The 20,849-nt window shown below is 44.7% G+C and overlaps 1 protein-coding gene across 5 annotated transcripts in view; it reads right to left on the minus strand.

Annotated features, from left to right (window-relative positions):
* Positions 1 to 20,849, minus strand: part of GLI1 (GLI family zinc finger 1) — a 132,270-nt gene that overhangs the window by 67,105 nt on the left and 44,316 nt on the right. Inside the window, exon 1 of one of the 5 annotated variants that reach the window (XM_039368157.1) lies at positions 3,559 to 4,367. The exons of the other annotated variants lie outside the window; for them this stretch is intronic. The gene's annotated coding sequence lies outside the window, so the exon portion shown is untranslated. Of the gene's footprint in view, positions 1 to 3,558; positions 4,368 to 20,849 lie in introns of those variants that run through there. 5 annotated transcript variants of the gene reach the window in all.

Raw genomic sequence — 20,849 nt, forward strand, 5'->3', positions numbered from 1 at the left:
GGCTCCCACAGAACGGGGCAACCGGCCACTGCCACCCCTCACCCGCACCCACAACATCCCCATCGCCCCTGCCTCTTGTGCCCGCAGCCATTATTGCTCTAGCAGGGCCGAAGATCAAGAGAAACTTACCGTGACTTTGCTGCTCCAGTCTCCTCCAGGTATCTTCGGGACTAACTAGGAGATGGTGTAGTTGGGTAGCAGGGAGGGGTGCAAATTCGCCTTTGCTGTAGACAACTTGCATGTGCAAAGTTTGCCGGCTGCACTCAGCATCAATTCCTATTGGCTTCGAAAGCCAATAGGGGGAGTAGCACAGCTCATGCAAAAGCTGAAAAAAAAACATCAAAAAAAGGTGCCGGAATGCTATTCTGAGCGTTCTATGAGAAAAAAGGACTCTGCAGATTAGTCTTCAAATATTGAAAAGGAGGACACGTAGGAGGACACTTTTCGAGGGAGGACAGAACTTACAAAAGGAGGACTGTCCTCCCTAAAGGAGGACGGTTGGTCACCTTATGTTTGGTTTTTATTCCCCCCATCTTCTGGGTGGTTGCAGCAGGTTTTGGTCACTTCACAAGACCCTGGGACACTGTGACCGTCATAAATATGAATCAATTGCCGAGCATCTGAATGTAAATCACAAGACCCTGGAGATGCTGCAACATTCCAGCTGATTGGTGCTTCTTCTGGGCTCAGCAGAAGCACCAGGATCAGCGCTGAGCTCCAGCTGGAACCTGGCACTGATCCAGGTGCTTCTGCTGAGCTCTGACAGCCCTGCAGCTCCAGCCATCTCTTGCTCAGGTTTGTATGGTGCTGCCACCGGTTCAGCTCATTCCCCTCCCCCACTACCACTTTTCTAGGATGGTCACGTACCACCTGCCAGGTGCCAATGTACCACAAGTGGTACCCGTACCACTGGTTGAAAAGCCCTGCTCTAAATAGTCCTGGAAAGATTCCCTATCTGAAACTCTGAAGAGCTGCTTCTAGCCAGTATTGACAAGACCATGTTAAACAAACCAGGGGATGGTATAAGGTCATTTCCTATAACACATTAGGAATTCCTACCAAGCCTTAGTGGGAGATTCTTGAGAAAGCATTATTTCCTTCAAGAGGAAATAATAACTTGAGCCGAGGTGGCGCAGCAATTAGAGTGCAGTACTGCAGGCCACTCTAGCTAGACTGTGTTCAGCAGGTCAGCGGTTCAAATCTCACCGGCTCAAGGTTGACTCAGCCTTCCATCCTTCCGAGGTAGGTAAAATGAGGACCCAGATTGTTGGGGGCAATGTAAATATATATATATACATTGCTTGCTGGTGTACACCGCTTAGAGAGTGCTTGCACTCAAAGCGGTATATAAGTCTCATAAATAAATAAATAAGAGGAACACTTTGCACTTTGTAACCAAGAACTAATATATGAGTTTGCTTTTGGCCTTTTTTGATTTCTCTTTTTATTTTAAAGCTTTAAAATAGTAAGTTGTAGGATAGGGACTGTCTTATAACTCATTTTGGTAATTCAGCTTAAGAAACTTTTTCACTAAAGAACATAAACATGCTTTAAATGAATAATTACTGCTAATCAACTGCATTAGGTTGACAAATATTGTATTTATGCTGTTCATAGTTTTATTCTGCAACATCATTTAACATGAAAAAAGCTCTCTCCAACTTTTAAAGCCTATATTTGAATGGAAAATGCTCTACCCCTTTGATGGTTTAAATCTGCACTTTTGTTTCCTCTTCATCTTGATTTATATTACAATTGCTGTATATTACAATTGCACAGAAATATTCTAACAAGATATATCCATACACATTTATAATGCCCTTCTGCAGGAGCGCGGGAAGAGGGGAGGAGAGCAGCTACCCTGAGCACCGCGCCTGCCTCCCTTCGGGCTCCCTCGGCCTCTCCGCCCTGCTCTAGGCTGGGGCTGGTCAGATTCCCCCCCGTGGGCAGCGTTGTGCCCGCTGCCAGCCCATCCCTGGCCAGCCCTCCTCCATCCTCCTCCTCCTTCTGCAGGCAGACCGTGGCTGAGGTCGAGGAGCCAGGCAGCTGCGGCTCTCGCTCCCCTCCGGCCTCCATCTGCCCAAGGCCTGACTCAGCTCGGGGCGCCTGGCTGGCTAGCGATGGGCTGGAGAGTGCCAGACAGCAGCACCTGCCCCAGGACAAGCAGTAGGCAGGGTGGGCACTCCCAATGTCTGCAGGGGAAGAAGCGGCGAGAAAGCTCCACACCCAGTCCAGCCCAGGCACGGCATGGCAAGTGAGGCAGCAGCCCCACACACGTCCCTGTGCGCGAGCGCGCTCCCGCCCTGCCAGGCAAGCGGAGCCGCAGCATCTTCGGTAGAAGAATGCAAGTGGGCAGCGGAGGGCACGAGGAGCTCTGATCCCAGCACAGCCCCTGCCCACTCTCCTCCTCTCCCCCTCGGAAGAGCTGTGGGGCTCAGGAGCCTCCCCCACGCCCCCCCACACACTCCCGGTCCCCAGGGCATGCTGACCACCTTTCTCCCCAAAGGAAGGAGATGAGCCACCTTAGCAACAACTGCTGGGCATTGGATGGGCATTTTTCTAGTCCAGCTCTCCCCCCACGGTGACATGAGGGTGAGACAGACTGTGCCAATCTGCCTTGGTGCTGCTGAGCTGGCACCCCTGACTCAAGAGGGGGGACCCATCCTGCTCAACATTCTGCGATTAAGAGGCTCTGGCAAGTGTCGGGGGGGGGGAGTCAGAGGGGCAGTGAGCCCACCCAGATGGCCTCCACGGACTGTTTGTATCATTGAAAGCTCTGTTATTGTGTTTTTGGGAGGCGGAGTGAGTGGGGGATTTTTATTTTTTGCCTCGTTTTGGCCTTTTAAAGAGAATGCCCCCCCAACGCCGCCCTGCATAGCCAGAAGCCTTGCGCCATCGCCATTCGCCTGCTGCGCTCCCCCAGCCCCTCTCTTTCCCTTCCTTTGAAACAAACAATCCCCCCCAATCCTCCCGTTCCTGCCTGCTGAATTAAAACGAGAGAAAGCCAAGTTTTTTCTTTTGTGGTCTTTACATATTTAAACTGCAGCTAGAAGGAAGCGGGGAAGAAAACCATCGCGAGACACTCTTGTGTTTTAACTTTTTTTCCTTGTTGCTTTTTGGAGTTTTCATCCTGCTTTCGTGAGAGGGCAGCTTTTGGGAGGGGGTGTACCTGACCCCTTCACCCCCAAGCCATCAGCTGAGCAAGATGCCTTCCAGCCCACTGCCCCACCCGCCAGAGACCCCCTGGATCTCCCCCAAGCCTGCCCGGCCCCCAAAGGCATCCCTCCTCAGGAGCAACATCGAGCTGGCCACGCCTACCCTGGCCACACCCACCCAGTCTGCCATGACCACACCCACCCAGTGGGCCATGCCCTCCTGGCACCCGGTGATACATAAGTGGGTTTTGAGTTGCAGTTTGGGCACTCGGGTTCTAAAAGGTTCGCCATCACTGATTTAAACCTTAGAATTACAAAATCTTGAAAGTCTGTCCAAGTTTCTCTTTGTCTCATTTTATACTAAACAGAATCAAGGCAGAGTCATTCTGAACTTCTTTCTCACCTTTTCCTTCCCTGTATCTCAAGACTGGGTAATATTTTCTGCCAGTCCCCCTCCAATGGCTCCCTCTCATATTGTATCTTCTTTCAATCTTCCCCAAGATCAATTCTTCATTGTTACCCAGGAGCTGCTGAAGGTGGTTAAAGCCTCCATTCCAGGCATCCTTTCACACTTACCCAAGTTCACTCCTACATATTTAAGAAGAATGAAATGAATTTTTTTAAAAAAAAACACTTTTTAAAGTGCATTAAACACTGCAATGAAATAGCCAAAAAAAAAAAAAAAAGAATGAAATGAAGGTACTTAATGGTACTTGCAGCTGACACTGGATGGGAGGAAAAGCAAAGCTAGGCGATTCCACCAACTGTTGCCCTTAAATTATCCTGCAGTAAAACTGTATGGATAGGACCCCTTGCAAACCTCATTACCAAGGCAGATTATTGCTCAATCTCACCAGGACAGTGCAAACGATGCTGGCTGTTTTTTCTGCTGCTTAAGGACTGTGGGAGTATACACTTTAATGCATTTGTAAGGAAGAACCCCAAATTAACATTTTTAGCAAGCTGTCTGTTCAAACCCTCTATACTTTTTTTCCCTGAGCGCTATAGTATCACATACAATTTAGGACACTTACCCTAAATCTAATATGTGGGCAAGCTGCTATGTTATGAATAGTCTCATTCAATACACGTGGTTGCCAAAGATTGAAAGGGGATAGTATGCCCGAGTTCATTATAGAGTCCAGTTAAAATGAGGGCTGAGCCCCTTAAACAGATTTTAATTTTTTTATCCTACCTTTATTTTTATAAATAACTCAAGGCGGTGAACGTACCTAATGCTCTTCCTTCCCCCTGTTTTCTCACAACAACCCTGTGAGATGGGTTGGGCTGAGAAAGAATTACCAAATTCACTCAGCCAGCTTTCATGTCTAAGGAGGTACTAGAACTCATGGTCTCCTGGTTTCTAGCCTAGTGCCTTAATCACTAGATCAGGGGTAGGCAACCTTGGCTCTTTTATGACTCGTGGACTTCAACTCCCAGAATTCCTGATCCAGCCATATTGGCTCAGGGATTTTGGGAGTTGAAATCCACGAGTCATAAAAGAGCCAAGGTTGCCTACCCCTGCACTAGATCAAACTGGCTCACATAGTTCATTTCCAGCTATTTAGGGGACTTTAGCAGAAACAAAAGGCACTTTATGATACCCTGCTTCATTTTTCTCTGTCAACTGAAATCAAGTGGATAAATAACCAAAGACATGGTGCTTTCAATTGTGACATCCCATCTTTGATACATCCTTTTCTAGGAGATCTGATTACTGCCACTTTAATTTCTTCTAAAAAATAAGGTGTCCTGCAAGTCAAGTTCTATTGTTTCTGCTGACCTCATAGACCTCTTTCAAGTCTTTTTGGCCACACTATGGAAATGGTTTAACACTGCTTTCTTTGGAGTTATTTTTCAACTTGCTAGTCTAGTCTATAGCCCTGGCATTTTGTGATGGTCTCCCATCTAGCCGCCATCTTGCTTAGCTTTTCAAGATCAGTCAAATTCAACTCAGAATTGCCATTTAGCTGAGCTTATTGCCTTTCAGCATCAGATGGAAAATATGTTCATTTCCCCCAAGCTTTCCATTGTAAGAGTTAATTATGTTTTTCATACTGAATTCTTAACTGCCTGGAATGATCTCCTAATTTGAGGAGTTTTATTTATTTATTTTTTTCATATTTAGGGAGCAAAATTATATTTGTGTTGAAAGTGTCCCTCGCAGTAGCATGACTGTGAGAAAAATCTAAAAAATGGCTGCTACAGGAGGGGACCTGAATAGTCTATGGTTCAGGACGAGACACAATAGACACCATCTTCCTCAGGCACATTCTCTTCCCCTCCACAGCTTCATCTTTGGCACAAGACAGAGGTTTTTACTGGAAACACTGGGACATATTTTTTCTGAGATAAACTGATCTGGGGGAGGAGGATGGTGTAGGAAGAAAAGGTTACTGTCCTGTCCTGTACATTTCTTTCCAATTTTGATGTCTCCTTAGAGACTTTGTTTTCATAAAAAGGAGGTATAATTTAATGTAATGCTTCTAATACCATGCTTCTTTTGCTTTGAAAGACATGGCTGAAGATAGCTCACCTAAGTTGAATACAGTATATACTGCAGATTCTAATTCTGAGCATGATGTATATGGAGGTGATAGAAAAATGACTAATCCTGACTTAATTGCCATTACCAATCCTACCTTCCTTTTGTATCTGTGTGCAAGATCACAGTGAAAATGTCCTACCTTCCAATGTGCATGTGAATTGTCTGAGCCACCAGTGTCTTCCTTTTTTATTCTTATTGTCCTCTCTAGGGCCAAGTTTGAAGATCCCTGGTATAGACTGTATCCCAGAGAATTTTCCAAGGTTGCCTTGATAAACCAAAGCAAGTTGCATTATGTATTGGTTCAAATTATAGCCCATCTTTCCCCCCCCCCCCCCCAATAACTGAAGGATTCATTTTATCCCCCAAAAAACAGCTCTGTGAGTAGGTTGGGGAGAAAGAGAGAGAGAGAGAGAGAGAGAGGGAGGGAGGGAGGGAGGGAGGGAGGGAGGGGGAGAGAGAGAGAGAGAGAGAGAGAGAGAGAAAGAGAGAGAGAGAGAGAGAGAGAAAGAGAGACTAGCCCAAAGTCACTAAATGCGCTTCCATGGCTAAAGATGGAGCAGAACCTGGGTTTCCCTGATGTTAAACCAACACCTTAACTTCTATGCCACAATGGCACATGTTGGCACTTTCTCTAAGATTGGGGAGGCATCTGCTGGATGCCTCCCCAACTAATTTTTTACTAATTTTTTCCCCAAAATCCTATTTATTTCTTTTTTAAGAATATCAACTCAACTTTAAAGCAGCATGTTCCCTTCACTGTTTCAAGAAAAACTGTGGATTGGTTCCAAATTCTTGACTCTTCCACAAGGCCTCCTTCAATAATTAAAAAAAAAACAAAAAACCTAAAACCCTAACTCTTAATACCACCAAGTTGGTAGCTGTGAGTAAAAACAAGGAGAGGGGCAAAACTCTTTGATATGGCTTTGGCTTCACAGGCATGGATATTTGGCTTCCAATATCTGGCATGGATATTGCTATGTGGGCCCCCAAAAGAAGAGGATAGTCAGACAAACATCTCCAACATCTTCTCCTCAACAGCATTTCTGTCCATGATGATGATGATTGGGCTTGAGCATGTGAGAAGAAACAAACATATCTGTGCTGTGATTGGCACGATGCCAATCAAATATTTTTTTTGAGTCAACACCTCTCCTTGGGCATGCGTGTGCACACACATTCACACAGATTCTCCCCCCCCCCCCCAATTGCTTGGAGCAGGAGAAGAGAAGAGAAGAGAAGAACTGCCTAGTGATTTCTGAACAACAATCGGGGGCCTATCGCCTTTTGCATTAGGCATTCAAGAAAATCACCTCCTGTGGATGTCAATGGCAGTTCCCTTCAGTGGAGGGGAGGAGAGAACAGCAGTGGTGTACTTGTTTGTGTGTATGTGTGTGTGTGTATGTGTAAAACATGTGCAGGCCGAGGAGCCAAGCACAGCCAATGGGAAGGGAACGCCTGTTCCTGCTGAGAGTCACCCTCCTCCCCTCCCTCCGCACAGCCGCCTCTGGCCCACCCAAGTAGCAGCCGATGGGCATAAATTTGAGAACTGAGTACTACTAGGACTGGATTGAAGGGAACCTTCCCCTCTCTGCCTTCAAGCCTGCCAAAAAGCTCAAACTGAAACACATTCCCTCCTGGATTGCCTGCCAAGAAATCACGGCGCAGGGCCAGAAGCAGTGAGGCCCGCTCCACGTAAACACTACAAGGGGGGTGGCAAAGCTACCGTCCCCCTTTGGCCCTCCATTGCCAAAGCAATGAGGAACTTTAATGCTTTTTTTTTTTTTACTGGATTGCTCCCCTCCACATCTGGCTCCCTAGAGAGAACCAAACTCATCCCCCACCCCACGCTTGTAGTTTGGCTCCTCCAGGCCTTTGTTGAAAGAAACATATGCACACTGTATGTATAGATATTCCGTCCAGCGAAGAGGTAGAGGAATTGGAAGCAAGCAAAGATACCTTAAAAACCCACAAGGAGCATTTTGAGCCATCACAGCAAAGTCTACCTAAGTCTTTCCCCCTATGGAGTATCCCAACTAGAAATACTGCTAAATATTACATGGCTTGGAGTACAGCCATGCACTCAGTGGGAGAAGATTGACGTGTGGATTTGACTTGTCTGTAGGGCACCTGGGTGAAGAAGGTTAATGGGATGGAGAAATGTCTGTTTTAATGCTTAACATCTTCGTTACAGTTCCTAGATTAGGAATCACTAGAAGGAAGTGAACAAACAGTGATCGCAACATTCAAGATCTTTCTGCTCCCAAACTATAACATACAAGGACTTATAAGTTGGGCTGGGACATTAAAGTTGTGAATTACATGGCCCAAATAATTTAAGTACAAAATTGCAGACTTCCACAGACCATGATTAACTAAAGATTCCCTTGAGTTCAGCTTGACTCCAAATGACTGGGCACATCTTCAGGTCATCCTCAACTTACAACAGTTTATTTAGTGACCACTCAAAGTTACAACGGCACTGAAAAAAGTGACTTATGACAGTTTTTCACACAACCATTGCAGCATCCTCATGATAATGTGATCAGAATTCAGAGACTTTGGCAACTGACTCATATTTAGGACGGTCGCAGTGTCCCGAGGGTCATGTGATCCCCTTTTGCGACCTAATGACAAGCAAAGTCAATGGGGAAGCCAGATTCATTTAACAACCATGTTACTAATTTAACAACTGCAGTGATTCACTTATAACAACTGTGGCAGGAAAGGTCATAAAATGGGACAAAATTCACTTAACAACTGTCTCACCTAGCAACAGAAATTTTGGGCTCAGTTGTGGTTGTAAGTCGAGGATTACCTGTACATTATTTTCAAGGCAGCAACACTGAAGTTGCTTGCCATTGCCTTCATAATATTTTTGGGACTTCCAGTTCAGCTTACAGGTCTGGGTATTCTTAATGTCCTTTCTTCCAAATGCCAACCAGGTGCTAGCCAAGACTCCCTTTTGTCCCCCCTCCCCTCGGCAAGGTGACAGACAGTTCCATGTGTCAGTCAAGGAGGAAGAGTGCTTTCCAACACCGCCTGCCATCTTCTCACAGACAGCATCAATGGGGAAGCCAACAGGAAATTGGAAGTCACTTCACTGCTTTTTTTCCTGTCTGTGATCATATTGTTTCTCTGTTCCCACAGTAAAAATGACAATAAAGGTTATCTATCTATCTATCTATCTATCTATCTATCTATCTATCTATCTATCTATCTACCTACCTACCTACCTATCTACCTACTTCTGAAAGGATAACCCAATGCGTTATGCGTTGTTTAGTAACAACCAAACCCGTTCAATACAGTATATAAATGACCACTAAGGTAAGAAACACTTCTAATAATGAAGAACACCCCATGGTTCCAGCTTACCTTCCAACCCCCATAGCTGGAACACATCCAAGTCTTTAAGGCTTTCTGGAAGGTCAACAAGACTGGGGCCAAAGGGTAGTTGCTGCAATGGAAAACACCCACTTTCTGGGTCCCACAAGATTATATTGTTTGGTTGACAGCATCTGAAACATGCCTCTGCTGCTGAATCTGATGAAAAGGATATCGATAATTGGGGAGATTTGGTTCTGCAAATAACCTTGGCCCCATGCCATGAAGGACTTTATAGGTGACCATCAGCATCTTAAATTTCACCTGGAAACATACCATACTGGGAGTCAGTGCTGCTCATTGAGCAGAGGTATAATATACATTCACCAAGGCACATCCATAACTCCCCAAGCTACTGCATTGTGGACCTGCTGGAACATCTAAATCTTCTTCAAGATCAGCCACAGGTAAAGCACATTGCAGCAATTCACATGCAGCCCTTCCTTCAGTCATATCCTCTACGAAATTGTAAAGGGAAGAAGAAGATACCCGCTAATCCTTTGCTAGCGCTACGGGGAGGAAGTGAATCTAAAAAATGGAATCTGTATTATGCCTAGTTTCCCCAGTGATTTAGAACCTGGAGGTTTTTAAATAATACTCACAATTTATGAATTCCTGTGGAATGCACTCCCTAGAGGGATGCACTTGATCCCACTCTCTAAATATGTAGGAACTGGTAAAAGCATAACTCCTCCATCAAGATTTCATGTATTTCATTTTGATCTTTGACTTCTGCTTGTGTTTTGGTTATATTGCCATTAGTCTATGTTTTATATTATTTTTACAATTGCAAGATGCTTTGATTATGCAGCTGATATAGAGGAGGGGAGGGGAGGGGAGGGGAGAGGAGAGGAGTGGAGAGGAAAAAGGGGAAGGGGGAAAGGGAGGGAGAGATCCATTTGATACTGCAACATTTTGGTTTTGGTCAGGCTGCCTTTGAAGGCTTTTTGCAAACCCAAGTGTTCCACAGGACTATTGTTATTTAATAAAACTAAATATTGGACTGGGATGGGCTGCAGGGATTTTGGTACCCAGCCAGCTTGTTACTATCTTGCTCACCGTTTTCTAGGTGCTCCTACCTTCAGAATTTTAACCGTCGGAGACTACAGAGAAGGTCTTCTTGTGATGTCACCTGTTCTGTCCCAGGAGACTTGCTTTGCCCTATCTAATACCTTTCTAGCACCAAGTCAATGTATTTTTTAAATTACCCTGGCTTCTTAGCCAAGATTAATCTTTCAGTTCTGCTGAAAAGTTTTGTGGTCCTGCTCTTTAAATTGACATAATATTGTCTTCCAAATTGCATGCTGAATTGCATCTTAACATTATTGTTTTGCTGACTCTTGTAAGCAACCATGGAAGTGGAAATATTATAAGCCAGAGTACTAAGGTGGCCAACCGTCCTCCTTTAGGGAGGACAGTCCTCCTTTTGTAAGTTCTGTCCTCCCTCAAAAAGTGTCCTCCTTCATGTCCTCCTTTTCGATATTTGAAGACTAATCTGCAGGGCTTTTTTTTTTCCTCATAACGGCGTTCCGGCACCTTTTTTTGATGTTTTTTTTTCAACTTTTGCATGAGCTGTGCTACTCCTCCTATTGGCTTTTGAAAGCCAGTAGGAATTGCTGCTAAGCGCGCCAAAACACCCGGCTGGCAAACTTTGCACATGCAAGTTGTCTGTATTATTGTTGCAATGAATAAAATGTTTCTTTTATTTACGATATTTTTTTCTTCAATTTATTTGTGTCCTCCTTTTCATTGTAAAAAAGTTGGTCACCTTAAGAGTACAAATGGTTAAATACTTATAAACAAATAGAGTGTAAGTTTGCCAAAGCTTTAATGTTTGTCTAGAAGCCATGCTTTATTGATCTGTCTCAAACAATGCTGTTATCTTTATAACTTCCTGCATCATTTGGGGGGGGAGGGGCTCATTTTAGTGTATAACAGAAAAGAAATACTTGCCCTACATCCAAGATTTTTGGAACTGGTACTTTGAACTGGAGGTAATACTGTATATCACTTATTGCCTAGGTTAAGTAGATCTATAGATCAAATTTTTGGGCAAGTAATTAAAAATAAATTTTGAAATGAGAGATGGGGAAAAATGCATTCTTTTTCTCAGTGATGACCACCATCACTAGGCTAGGGTCGCTGCAGTTGAATACAACTTTCAACTGTATTTATGTGTGTGTGGGGGGGAACCGTAGTGTCATAGCTGGATTAGAAAGTCCTTTACAGATCCTAGGCTTGACAAAAGGGTGTCTCAGAATTGCATATTGCAAAACTGATCATGAAAAATAGGGGTACTTCAATTGTGTATTTATGTCTGTGCAGACAAGCCCAAGACTTGGTACTTTGAGTGGGTTATGACATCTCTGTTATGGGAGTCAACATACACAGCTTGATAATTAGATTGGGAAATAGTTTTGTAGATGGATAGATTGGGTACAATGGATTTATCTTTTACCTAAAAGGCTCCCCCTATTCATATTCAACTTTCATTTGGGAGAGACAGGAAACAGAAGTTGCCCATGGTAGAAAATGAGCTACAAGGAAATTTGGAAGACTGGTGGCGAAGCAAGAAGTTATGGAACAAGTTGATTCAAATGCATTTAACTCTTTAACAAGGAACAGAAGTGCAACATTCTTTACTATATCTCTCTGAAGATTATACTGATTTCTATTGTTCCCAAAGGATAACAGAAATTAGTGTTGATGAATCAACAAAATCTGAGCGAGGGATGCTCTGCATAGGTGTGCTGTGGACTACTGAAAGCAGCCCTTTAGGCGCTATGTGCTATGAGAAATGCATTCAAGGATATGTAGAGTGGGTGCGAGTGAAGTTTTCACAGTAGGGTAGGGATGGGATCAGATGCCAGAGAAAGAAGGCAGCACGTATGAGCAGGAAATCTGGCAGGGCCAGACTAGATGAAAAGGGGAAAATAGCATTTCGGAGTAGAAAGTGGATAAAAATGAAACAGCCAAGTAACAAAAGGCCAAACAAACATGTTCTCTTTAACAAACAAGCCATTTTCAAATTAACTATGTTCAGCAGCAAAGTTCTCCTTTCTGGAAAATGTCTTTTCTTATACAACTATGCTCCACTTAGCCACATTGGTAGGGTTTTTTTTTTTAAAAAAGAAGAAGTTGATGGCTGTGCATCATCACATGGAGTTCAATGCCCTATCAACAGTTCTGTATGTTAAACACCATTATATATCCCACCCCCACAATTAATCCTTGGGCATGTCACTTGCTGAAACTCCAAGAATGGACTGCTAAGGACTCCTTCCTAACTTTACTTCCAAAAGAGACCTCCATTAGAGGGTAGAATAGCTTAAAAGGGTTTTCCTTAAAAATTTGCTCACATGTGATGCTTAAATTGAATCCCTTTATCCTGTTAACAACTTACAATGTTTAAAACTAAGCAATAAATAAAAGAAAAGTGAAATGACATTTACAATGCAAAAGAAAATTCTGACTTTAAATGAGGCTTTTTTTTTTACCCCATATGCATAACAACATTAATGTCAACAATATAAGGTGCGTGAGATTGCTTGGAGTAGCAGTTACACTTTTAAAACCTAGCTGTTACAAATTCATTTCAAAGGTGTTAGTGTAGAGTTGTATCCATCTGATTTAACTATAGCACTAATATTTGGCAATAAATGTGAAGCCAGACTTCTTTTTGATCACTCATGAGATTGCAAATTCAAGACTATGGATGAAACTCCCCCCACCAAAAAAAACCCCAAATACACAAGAGCAGTCCTGTAATGCAATGAAGTGCTTCTGCAGTAGCTAATTTTCTCAAAGAGATGATGCTTGATAGCAAATTAATGCAATCTCCCCCCCCAGCAGAATTTAAATGAAGTTTATATAATATTTTTTGTTGTTGCTGCAAGATGGTCATATATGATTGTGCAATTAGCTACCACCTGGAAAATGTCTGAAAATTTAAAGGAATTTGGCTATGGAAACCTATGATTTCCAGTTATCCCTGAAAGCACTCCTTATTTGTACTCATCATATCAAAACTATGGGGGGAAACCAACATATAGGGAATTCATTGCATCAATGCAATATACTTTTGGTCCTGTTTGAAACACAAGACCTATTTGGAGACTAAAATGAAAAACTCTAGGATTAAATCGTAGTTATTTCTTTCTGAACTCTTTTGATATTGTGGCTAATTGCTCACTATTTGATTGATTCAGTTGATATTCTGTTCTTTAAGTCCCATTTTCCCCACTGTTATCCAATTTTAAAGGGTGATTTATAATCTATTGGGAACACAGGTTTCCAGTAACAGGCTCTATTAAATATTTTTGTGTTCTGAGAGCAATTCTTGAAATTATAATGTCTTGCAACCCATTTGTCTTAGGATATCAGTCTGTTCTCCACAGCTACTGGTGCATGACAAAATTGATATTTAGAACGACCATAATACAGGTAGTCCTTGATTTACCACTGTAATGGAACCTGCTCATTACAGTTGTGACAGTTGTAAAAGTCACATGACCAACCTGTTTTTGTGGCGGTTGTTAAGCCATGGTTTACTATGGGTATGGTTTTGCCAAAAATTGCAGTTTTCTGCAAAGCCATAATAAGAGAGCCAGTTTGGTCTAGTGACATCAAATTAGAAAGCAGGAGGCTGTGAGTTCTAATTCTGCCTTAGCCATGAAAGCCAGCGGAGAGACCTCAGGACAGACACTCTCAGCCCAATCTACTTCACAGGATTTTTGTTGTGAGGAAAACAGGAGGAGAAAGATCTGTTATGTTAGTTTTTTTTCTGTCTTATTTGTATAAATAATAAAGGCAAAATACAAAAAATAAAATAAAATAATAAAATAAAATAACAAAATAAAATAAAATTATTGCAGGATGCTTCAAATAGCCATAAAGGCGGGTTAGTTGCTGAGTGCCCAAATTTCATTCATGTGACTGTGTGGGGGAGGGTTTCAGGTTGTAAGTAGTCCTAAGATAGGGCAACCAATTCCAGGTAGTAAGTAGTCCCAAGATAGGTCCACTGTAACTTCAAATAGTCATTTAAGTGGACAGTTGTAAATTGAAGACTACCTCTTTGCAGTCAATCTGTCACAAGGGCATGAACTTAGCCCTTAGAGTTTTGGTGTTAAGGTTTTGGTCCTTAAACCTCCCTACTCCCAGGCCAATATACTTGAGCAGCTGATTCCCAAATGCAACCTGTATGTCTGCCAAGCCCCTATGGAGCCTCATGTCCTGGCCAATTTTTTTTTCTGTAGAAGAAGAGTGGCCCTAAGGCATGGGGCAAGTCTGTTTCTCAAGCCTGCCGCCATGACACACCCAGGGCATAGCCTTCATGCAGGCAAAATGCCCAGCTAAGCTAGGAGGCCAGCTGGTCTCACCACATTATACAAATCCTACAACACCCTGTGGGAGGGATTAGGAGAACCCCCTATAACCCCAGCTTTATTCTCCCAGCAGCCTTAGTTGAAAAAAAAAATTCAAATGATCACAGTCAGAACTGCATATACATTGTTGTGATGGTTAGCTGAAAGTGCTACCCTTTTTTATGTCTATATAGAGATAAATTTCTTTAAATTCCAGTGTGAAATAGCTGTTTAGTGAAATAGCTCTGGAAAATCAGTATGCCTCCAAGTACTGCTAATCCTCTAGAAGCCTTAAGTAATGGTACTAGGAGTTGCAAATCATTTGTTTCTAGAGACCACAAGTTACTAATGCTCTGGTAGAGAACTGATATTTAAAATAGCCGTGTCAGTTTGGGACTGGAGGAGTAATGACAATAGCTAGCAAGCAGGTAAGTACCACATATATATATCATTATCCACCATCTATATTTGAGCACACAGTAGGTTTAAAACTTAAGAATTATTGGAATTTAGTATATTGGGAATTTAGTAACCATTCAAAACTTTTTCCATTATCCAAAATCGCTTTTCAGAAAGTCTTATCAAACTCTGAGGACCGGCTGTAAGTCCCTTCCTTCAGCATATAACTATGAATGGTCTCTAAATGAATGATTGTAACTCAAGGACTCCTTGTATTATAAACTAATATCACTGAATAATCTTTATGTCATTTCAGCAAATTACCATTAGGTAATTTCATTGATTTTTGTCTTAATAGGAATACTTCGGAAAATTTTTGAATACATTTTAGTACACGTGGCAATCTTTAAGTCCCATCTAAATATCCCTGTCTTAAAGTCTTTAACTGAGCTGAAGCAAGAAAATATTGTACACTTTTGGTTTCAGTATAATCAATTGTTAGTTAGGTGGAGTTTAGATCAAAAGGTTGGTATTACTTTAGAGGATGTGAATTTGGTAAAACAGATTAAAGATCAAACTCGAGCCCATATAAAGAGAATTTATAATGTTTTAATAGAATTGGATTCTGAAATGGAGTTAGTTAAAGATTGTATGGTTAAATGGGCTCAAAATATTCAAGAGCCGCTTTTATTGGATACATGAGTGACAATTTGGGTTAGAAATGTACAATGTAAATGTAAAATTTACCCAAGTGTAAAATTTAAGAGAAAATTTTTATAAAATGTTTTATAGATGGCATTTGGATCCCCAAAAGTTGTCCCGCATGTATCCTAATTTACAGCCTAAATGTTGGAGATGTGGAAGTTTAGATGCAACCTATTTTCATATTTGGTGGACTTGTAGAGATATAAAAGCTTTTTGGATTAAGATTTGGTGGAATATTCAAAAGATTTTTAAGAGAAAGATAAAATTTACTCCGCAATTATTTTTGTTGGGTATTATGGTTGATTTTGATGTTAAAGAAATTAATTTGATGCTGAATCTTATAACAGCTGCAAGATTATTGGTGGGGCAATATTGGAAGAAAAATTCTTTGCCTACTATGGAAGAATGGATACTTAATGTTATGTCCCGAGCCTTTGCAAACGGCTCGGGCGTTTGCAGGCAGTCCCGGGCAGGTGCAAAGCTGCCCGGGACCAGACAGGCTGTCGCCAGCGCCGTGCGCATGCGCGGGTGCTGGCGCGGGAAAAGTAACCCATTTACCCGGGAGTTGCCTATATAAGAGGCTGTGAGGCGTTTGGGCTGAGCTGAAGCCATCTTCCTGTAAGCTGAACGCTGAATAAAAGAACCTGAGAACTCCAGCTGCTTCTCGTGTCTGTTTTCCCGCCAAGGACGCAACACTGGCGACGAGGGTGGGATGCCTTGCACTACCTGGAAAGGAAAAAGTGTAAGCTTACCCAAGGAGTCCTGAGCGGCGGAAGAGGAACGGTGTTGACTCAGCAGCTGCCCGCCAATCCAGTGCGCATTCGGGGGTAGGCTGGCTGATAGACCCGTCTCCTGAAGATCCGAAGATGGCGAAAAACGGAAGGCTTGCGGAATTCGACGTCTCACATCCAGAGCGGTGGGAGTCCTACGTATCCAGAATGGAGAACTACTTCAAGGCAAATCAAGTGAGGGAAGATAGCTTGAAGGCGGCCACCCTGCTTTGCGTTTGCGGCCAAGACGCCTTCGAAATCGCAGAAAATCTTGTAGCACCTGTTCCAGTAGAGTCTGTAAGCTACGCAGACCTGAAGAAGCTGCTGAAAGAGCACTTCCACCCCAAGGTGTCCGTTATCTCATGGCGCCACACCTTCGAGCAGAGGGATCAACGGTCCGGTGAAACAGCCAAGGAATACATCGCCGCGCTACGGAAGGCCGCCAAGCCCTGCGAGTTCAAGGACCTCGAGGAACGACTGAGGGACCGATTCGTGTGCGGGCTAAGGCATCGAGAGCTACAACAGAGACTTTTTGCCAAGGAAGAATTATCCTTCCAAGACGCCTTAAGGGAAGTCACCGCAGAAGAAGCAGCAGGCGGCGCCATCAAAAACATGCGGCCGATCAGAAACAGTGCAGAGGGTGCGTCCGTGCACCAGGAAGACGTCCGACGAAACTCCGAGGAGGATCCGGACGAGGAAGTCGACCGTCTACACCCCGCGAAGGAAGAGAACCAGAAGGGAAGCTCTTCGGCTCTGCTCAAGTGCATCGGCTGTGGAGGTCGCCACAGGAGAACCGACTGCAAGTTCCGCTCCGCTACCTGCCGGGCATGCGGCAAACAAGGGCATATTGCAGCTGTGTGTCTGAGCCGACGAAAGGCACAACCCCAAGAAGAACGCCTGAAAGGTACCAGATTCCCCAGCCAGAATAGGGTAGGGTTTTGCGCTTCGCGAAGAAGCATCTGTAGAACAGGCACACACAAGCCCATGAAGAAAAAGCTGTCACTCAACGTGAAGCTACAAGGGGTTCCATTATCTATGGAACTAGACACAGGGTCTGCCCTGTCCATCATTTCATTGCATACATTTAGGAAGATTTGTTCCAGTAGTGGGTCTAAGGCCAAGTTAAGGCCTTCTGATATTGTATTAACAGATTTTCAGAACTCAAGAGTGTGCGTTAAGGGGGAGGCCACCCTTAACGTGCAATACAAGAGCTTTGAAGGTCCACTAGACTTGTTAGTAGTAGGGGGTGAAAGAACGAGTCTCATAGGACTCGATTGGTTTGAGGCCCTGGGGATACACGTCACAGGACTCAACAGCTTACAAACACTCGACCTACAGGAAGTCTGCAAGGAATTTGCAGATGTTTTCAGCCCCCAGCTGGGCACATTCAAAGGACCACCTGTGTCCTTAAAGCTAGACCCCACTGTCACTCCCATTAGGATTAAAGCAAGAAGGGTCCCTTTTGCTTTAAAAAGTAAGATTGACACTGAATTAGACAAACTAATCCAACAGGGAATCCTAGAACCTGTTGATTCCAGCCCGTGGGAGACCCCCATTGTCACGCCTCTAAAGGCAAATGGGGACATTCGCATTTGTGCTGATTACAAATGCACACTCAATAAGGCATTGCAGCAACATGCCTATCCTGTTCCTGTGGTCAGTCACATCCTGGCCTCTCTCAAGGGGGGGCGTGTTTTTGCAAAGCTTGACCTAGCTCAAGCATATCAACAGCTGCCTGTTGATGATGATGCTGCCATAGCTCAGACCATTGTGACCCACAGGGGAGCCTTTAAAGTAAAAAGGCTACAGTTTGGAGTAAATGTCGCTCCTGGGATTTTCCAAAGCGTAATGGAAAACACACTACGAGGTATACCAGGGGTCTGCCCCTACTTTGACGATGTCTTGATTGCAGGAGACTCCACACACATTCTAGCTGAAAGACTTAGGGCTGTCCTGTTAAGATTCAGGGAATCAGGCCTCAAGCTCAGAAAAGACAAATGCAAGATCGGGGTGCCTTCTACTGAATTTCTGGGATTCAAAATTGATGCTGCTGGGATTCATCCTGCTGAATCCAAACTAACTGCTATTTTACAAGCACCCAGGCCAAAGTCTAAGGCCGAACTTCAGGCCTTCCTAGGCCTCCTGAATTTCTACAATTCTTTTCTTCCACATAAAGCTAGTGTAGCTGAGCCTCTTCACAGGCTACTAGACAAACAAGCTGTGTGGCTGTGGTCACAAGCACATGAGGCTTGCTTTAAAGAAGTCAAGGCCTTGCTCACTTCTAACAGTGTTCTTGCACATTTCAACGAGTCTCTTCCTGTGTGCATCGCTTGTGATGCATCCCCTACGGGGTTGGAGCTGTCCTGAGTCACCTCAGGTCTGATGGAACTCAGGTTCCTATTGCATACTACTCCAGAACACTGTCTTCTGCCGAGCGCAACTACGCTCAGATAGACAGGGAGGCTCTGGCTGTTGTTGCTGGAATTAAAAAATTCCACGATTTTCTATATGGCAGGCATTTCACGGTCTTCACTGACCATAAGCCTCTGCTGGGACTGTTTACCACACGTAAGCAGACTCCCCACATCATTTCCCCTAGAATGCTTAGGTGGTCTATTTTCTTGTCTGCATATGATTTTTCATTACTCCACAAGCCTGGGAAAGAAATGGGCCATGCTGATGGCCTCAGTAGGTTGCCTCTGCCAGTAGTAGAAGCTGACCCCGCGCCAGCTGTCAACATTCTATCAATCCAAGCCTTGCCCGAGCTTCCTCTTAGTGCCAGGGATGTTACCGCTGAAACAGGTACAGATCACACACTTTCACGTGTCCGCTCCTGGGTCCTGTCCGGGTGGCCTGAGCACTGCCCTAGTCCTGAGTTTCAGAGTTTCTGGTCCAAAAGGAACGAATTGTCCCTTTCTCAGGGTTGTTTGCTTTGGGGAAACAGAGTTGTCATTCCCACCTCAATGAGGACTAGGGTCTTAGAATCCCTCCACGAGGGTCATCCTGGCATTGTTCGTATGAAGGCTCTTGCACGCAGCCACTTGTGGTGGCCTGCTTTAGATAAAGATATTGAGGCTAAGGTACACGCATGCCACATGTGCCAACGATCTCGCCCAGAGATGCCCAAGCTCCTGTGCATAAATGGGAGGAAACACAGTCCCCATGGTCTAGGGTGCACATTGACTACGCTGGGCCCTTTCAGGGCCAGTTCTTCTTGGTCCTTGTTGACAGCCATTCAAAATGGCTTGAGGTTGTGCCTGTCTCACCACCACCACTGCAAAGACTATTCAGGTACTGAGGGGGATTTTTGCTGCACACGGGCTGCCAGATGTCATTGTGTCCGACAACGGCCCTCAATTCACCTCCTCCGAATTCCAAGCTTTCTTACAGGCAAACCTGATTCGTCATGCCACGTCTGCGCCTTTTCACCCGTCCACCAACGGTATGGCTGAACGCATGGTGCGCATCGCAAAGGACGCCTTGAAGAGACTCACCTACGGGGACTGGCATCACAGGTTGGCTGACTTTCTCCTTTCTTATCGCACCACACCGTCCACTTCTACAGGGAGAAGTCCAGCTGAACTTCGTTGGGGGCGCCAACTTACTACGAGACTTGACCGGTTGCATCCGGACAGACTGCCTTCATCTACCTCACATCCTAGGGCACCTAGACAACTACTTGTGGGTGCCCCGGTTTGGGCTCGCAATTACGGGCCTGGTCATACATGGGTCCCCGCTTCTGTGTCCAGGATCACAGGTCCTCTCTCCTACGAGGTTGCCCTGGACAACGGTCGTGTCCTGCGTCGGCACATCGACCAACTCCGCTCTAGGCGGGACTTTTCTGCTGAAACTCCTGGGTCTTTTCCAGGGGGGGAGGGGGACCCTTTGGAGCAAAGGGAAGGGCAAGAGCTACTGCCCATCGCCACTGAGGGAGCCACAAACGGCTCGTCCCAAGATTCTGCAATTGCTCCGAAAAGGAAGTCTTGGAGCTTACCCACACAACAGGCACTCACGCCTACTCCAGCCAGGGAGTTACCCCGGGGGCATACTCACTTTCCACACACAGCACACAGCACTCCAGCAACGGAGGATACCCGGGGGCATCCCAACAAATCATTCCCCGCAAGAGAGCTGGCACACAATGCCCAAGGTTGGCCTGACCTTACCCCAAATCCTACAGGGGGTCAAACATACACAGAGCTAGTCGAGGAACCAAGTCCCGACTACAACACCCCTAGCACAAATCAGGGGACACCTGAGTTTTGGGAGAGTACAGAAACCCACACGAGCCCAAACACAGAATGGGGTTCAGGGAATAGACAGCCTCCTGACAGGTCTTGGACTGACCTAGGGGGTTCTACAGAGACGCCCAGCAGTGGCTATCACTTCAAGGGGCCTGAGGGTCTACAGCTAGGTAGGACAACCAGGTCACAAAGCAACAGAAGCCCTGGCCTGACGAGCCCGGTGGGCAAGCAAGCAGGCCAGGCATCGGGGCACAGTCCTTGGAAGACACCAGGGCACAGTA

This window comes from Crotalus tigris, unplaced genomic scaffold (assembly GCF_016545835.1).
Source record: "Crotalus tigris isolate CLP2741 ecotype Arizona unplaced genomic scaffold, ASM1654583v1 scf7180000020655.604591, whole genome shotgun sequence".
In the NCBI taxonomy this organism is placed as follows: domain Eukaryota; kingdom Metazoa; phylum Chordata; class Lepidosauria; order Squamata; family Viperidae; genus Crotalus; species Crotalus tigris.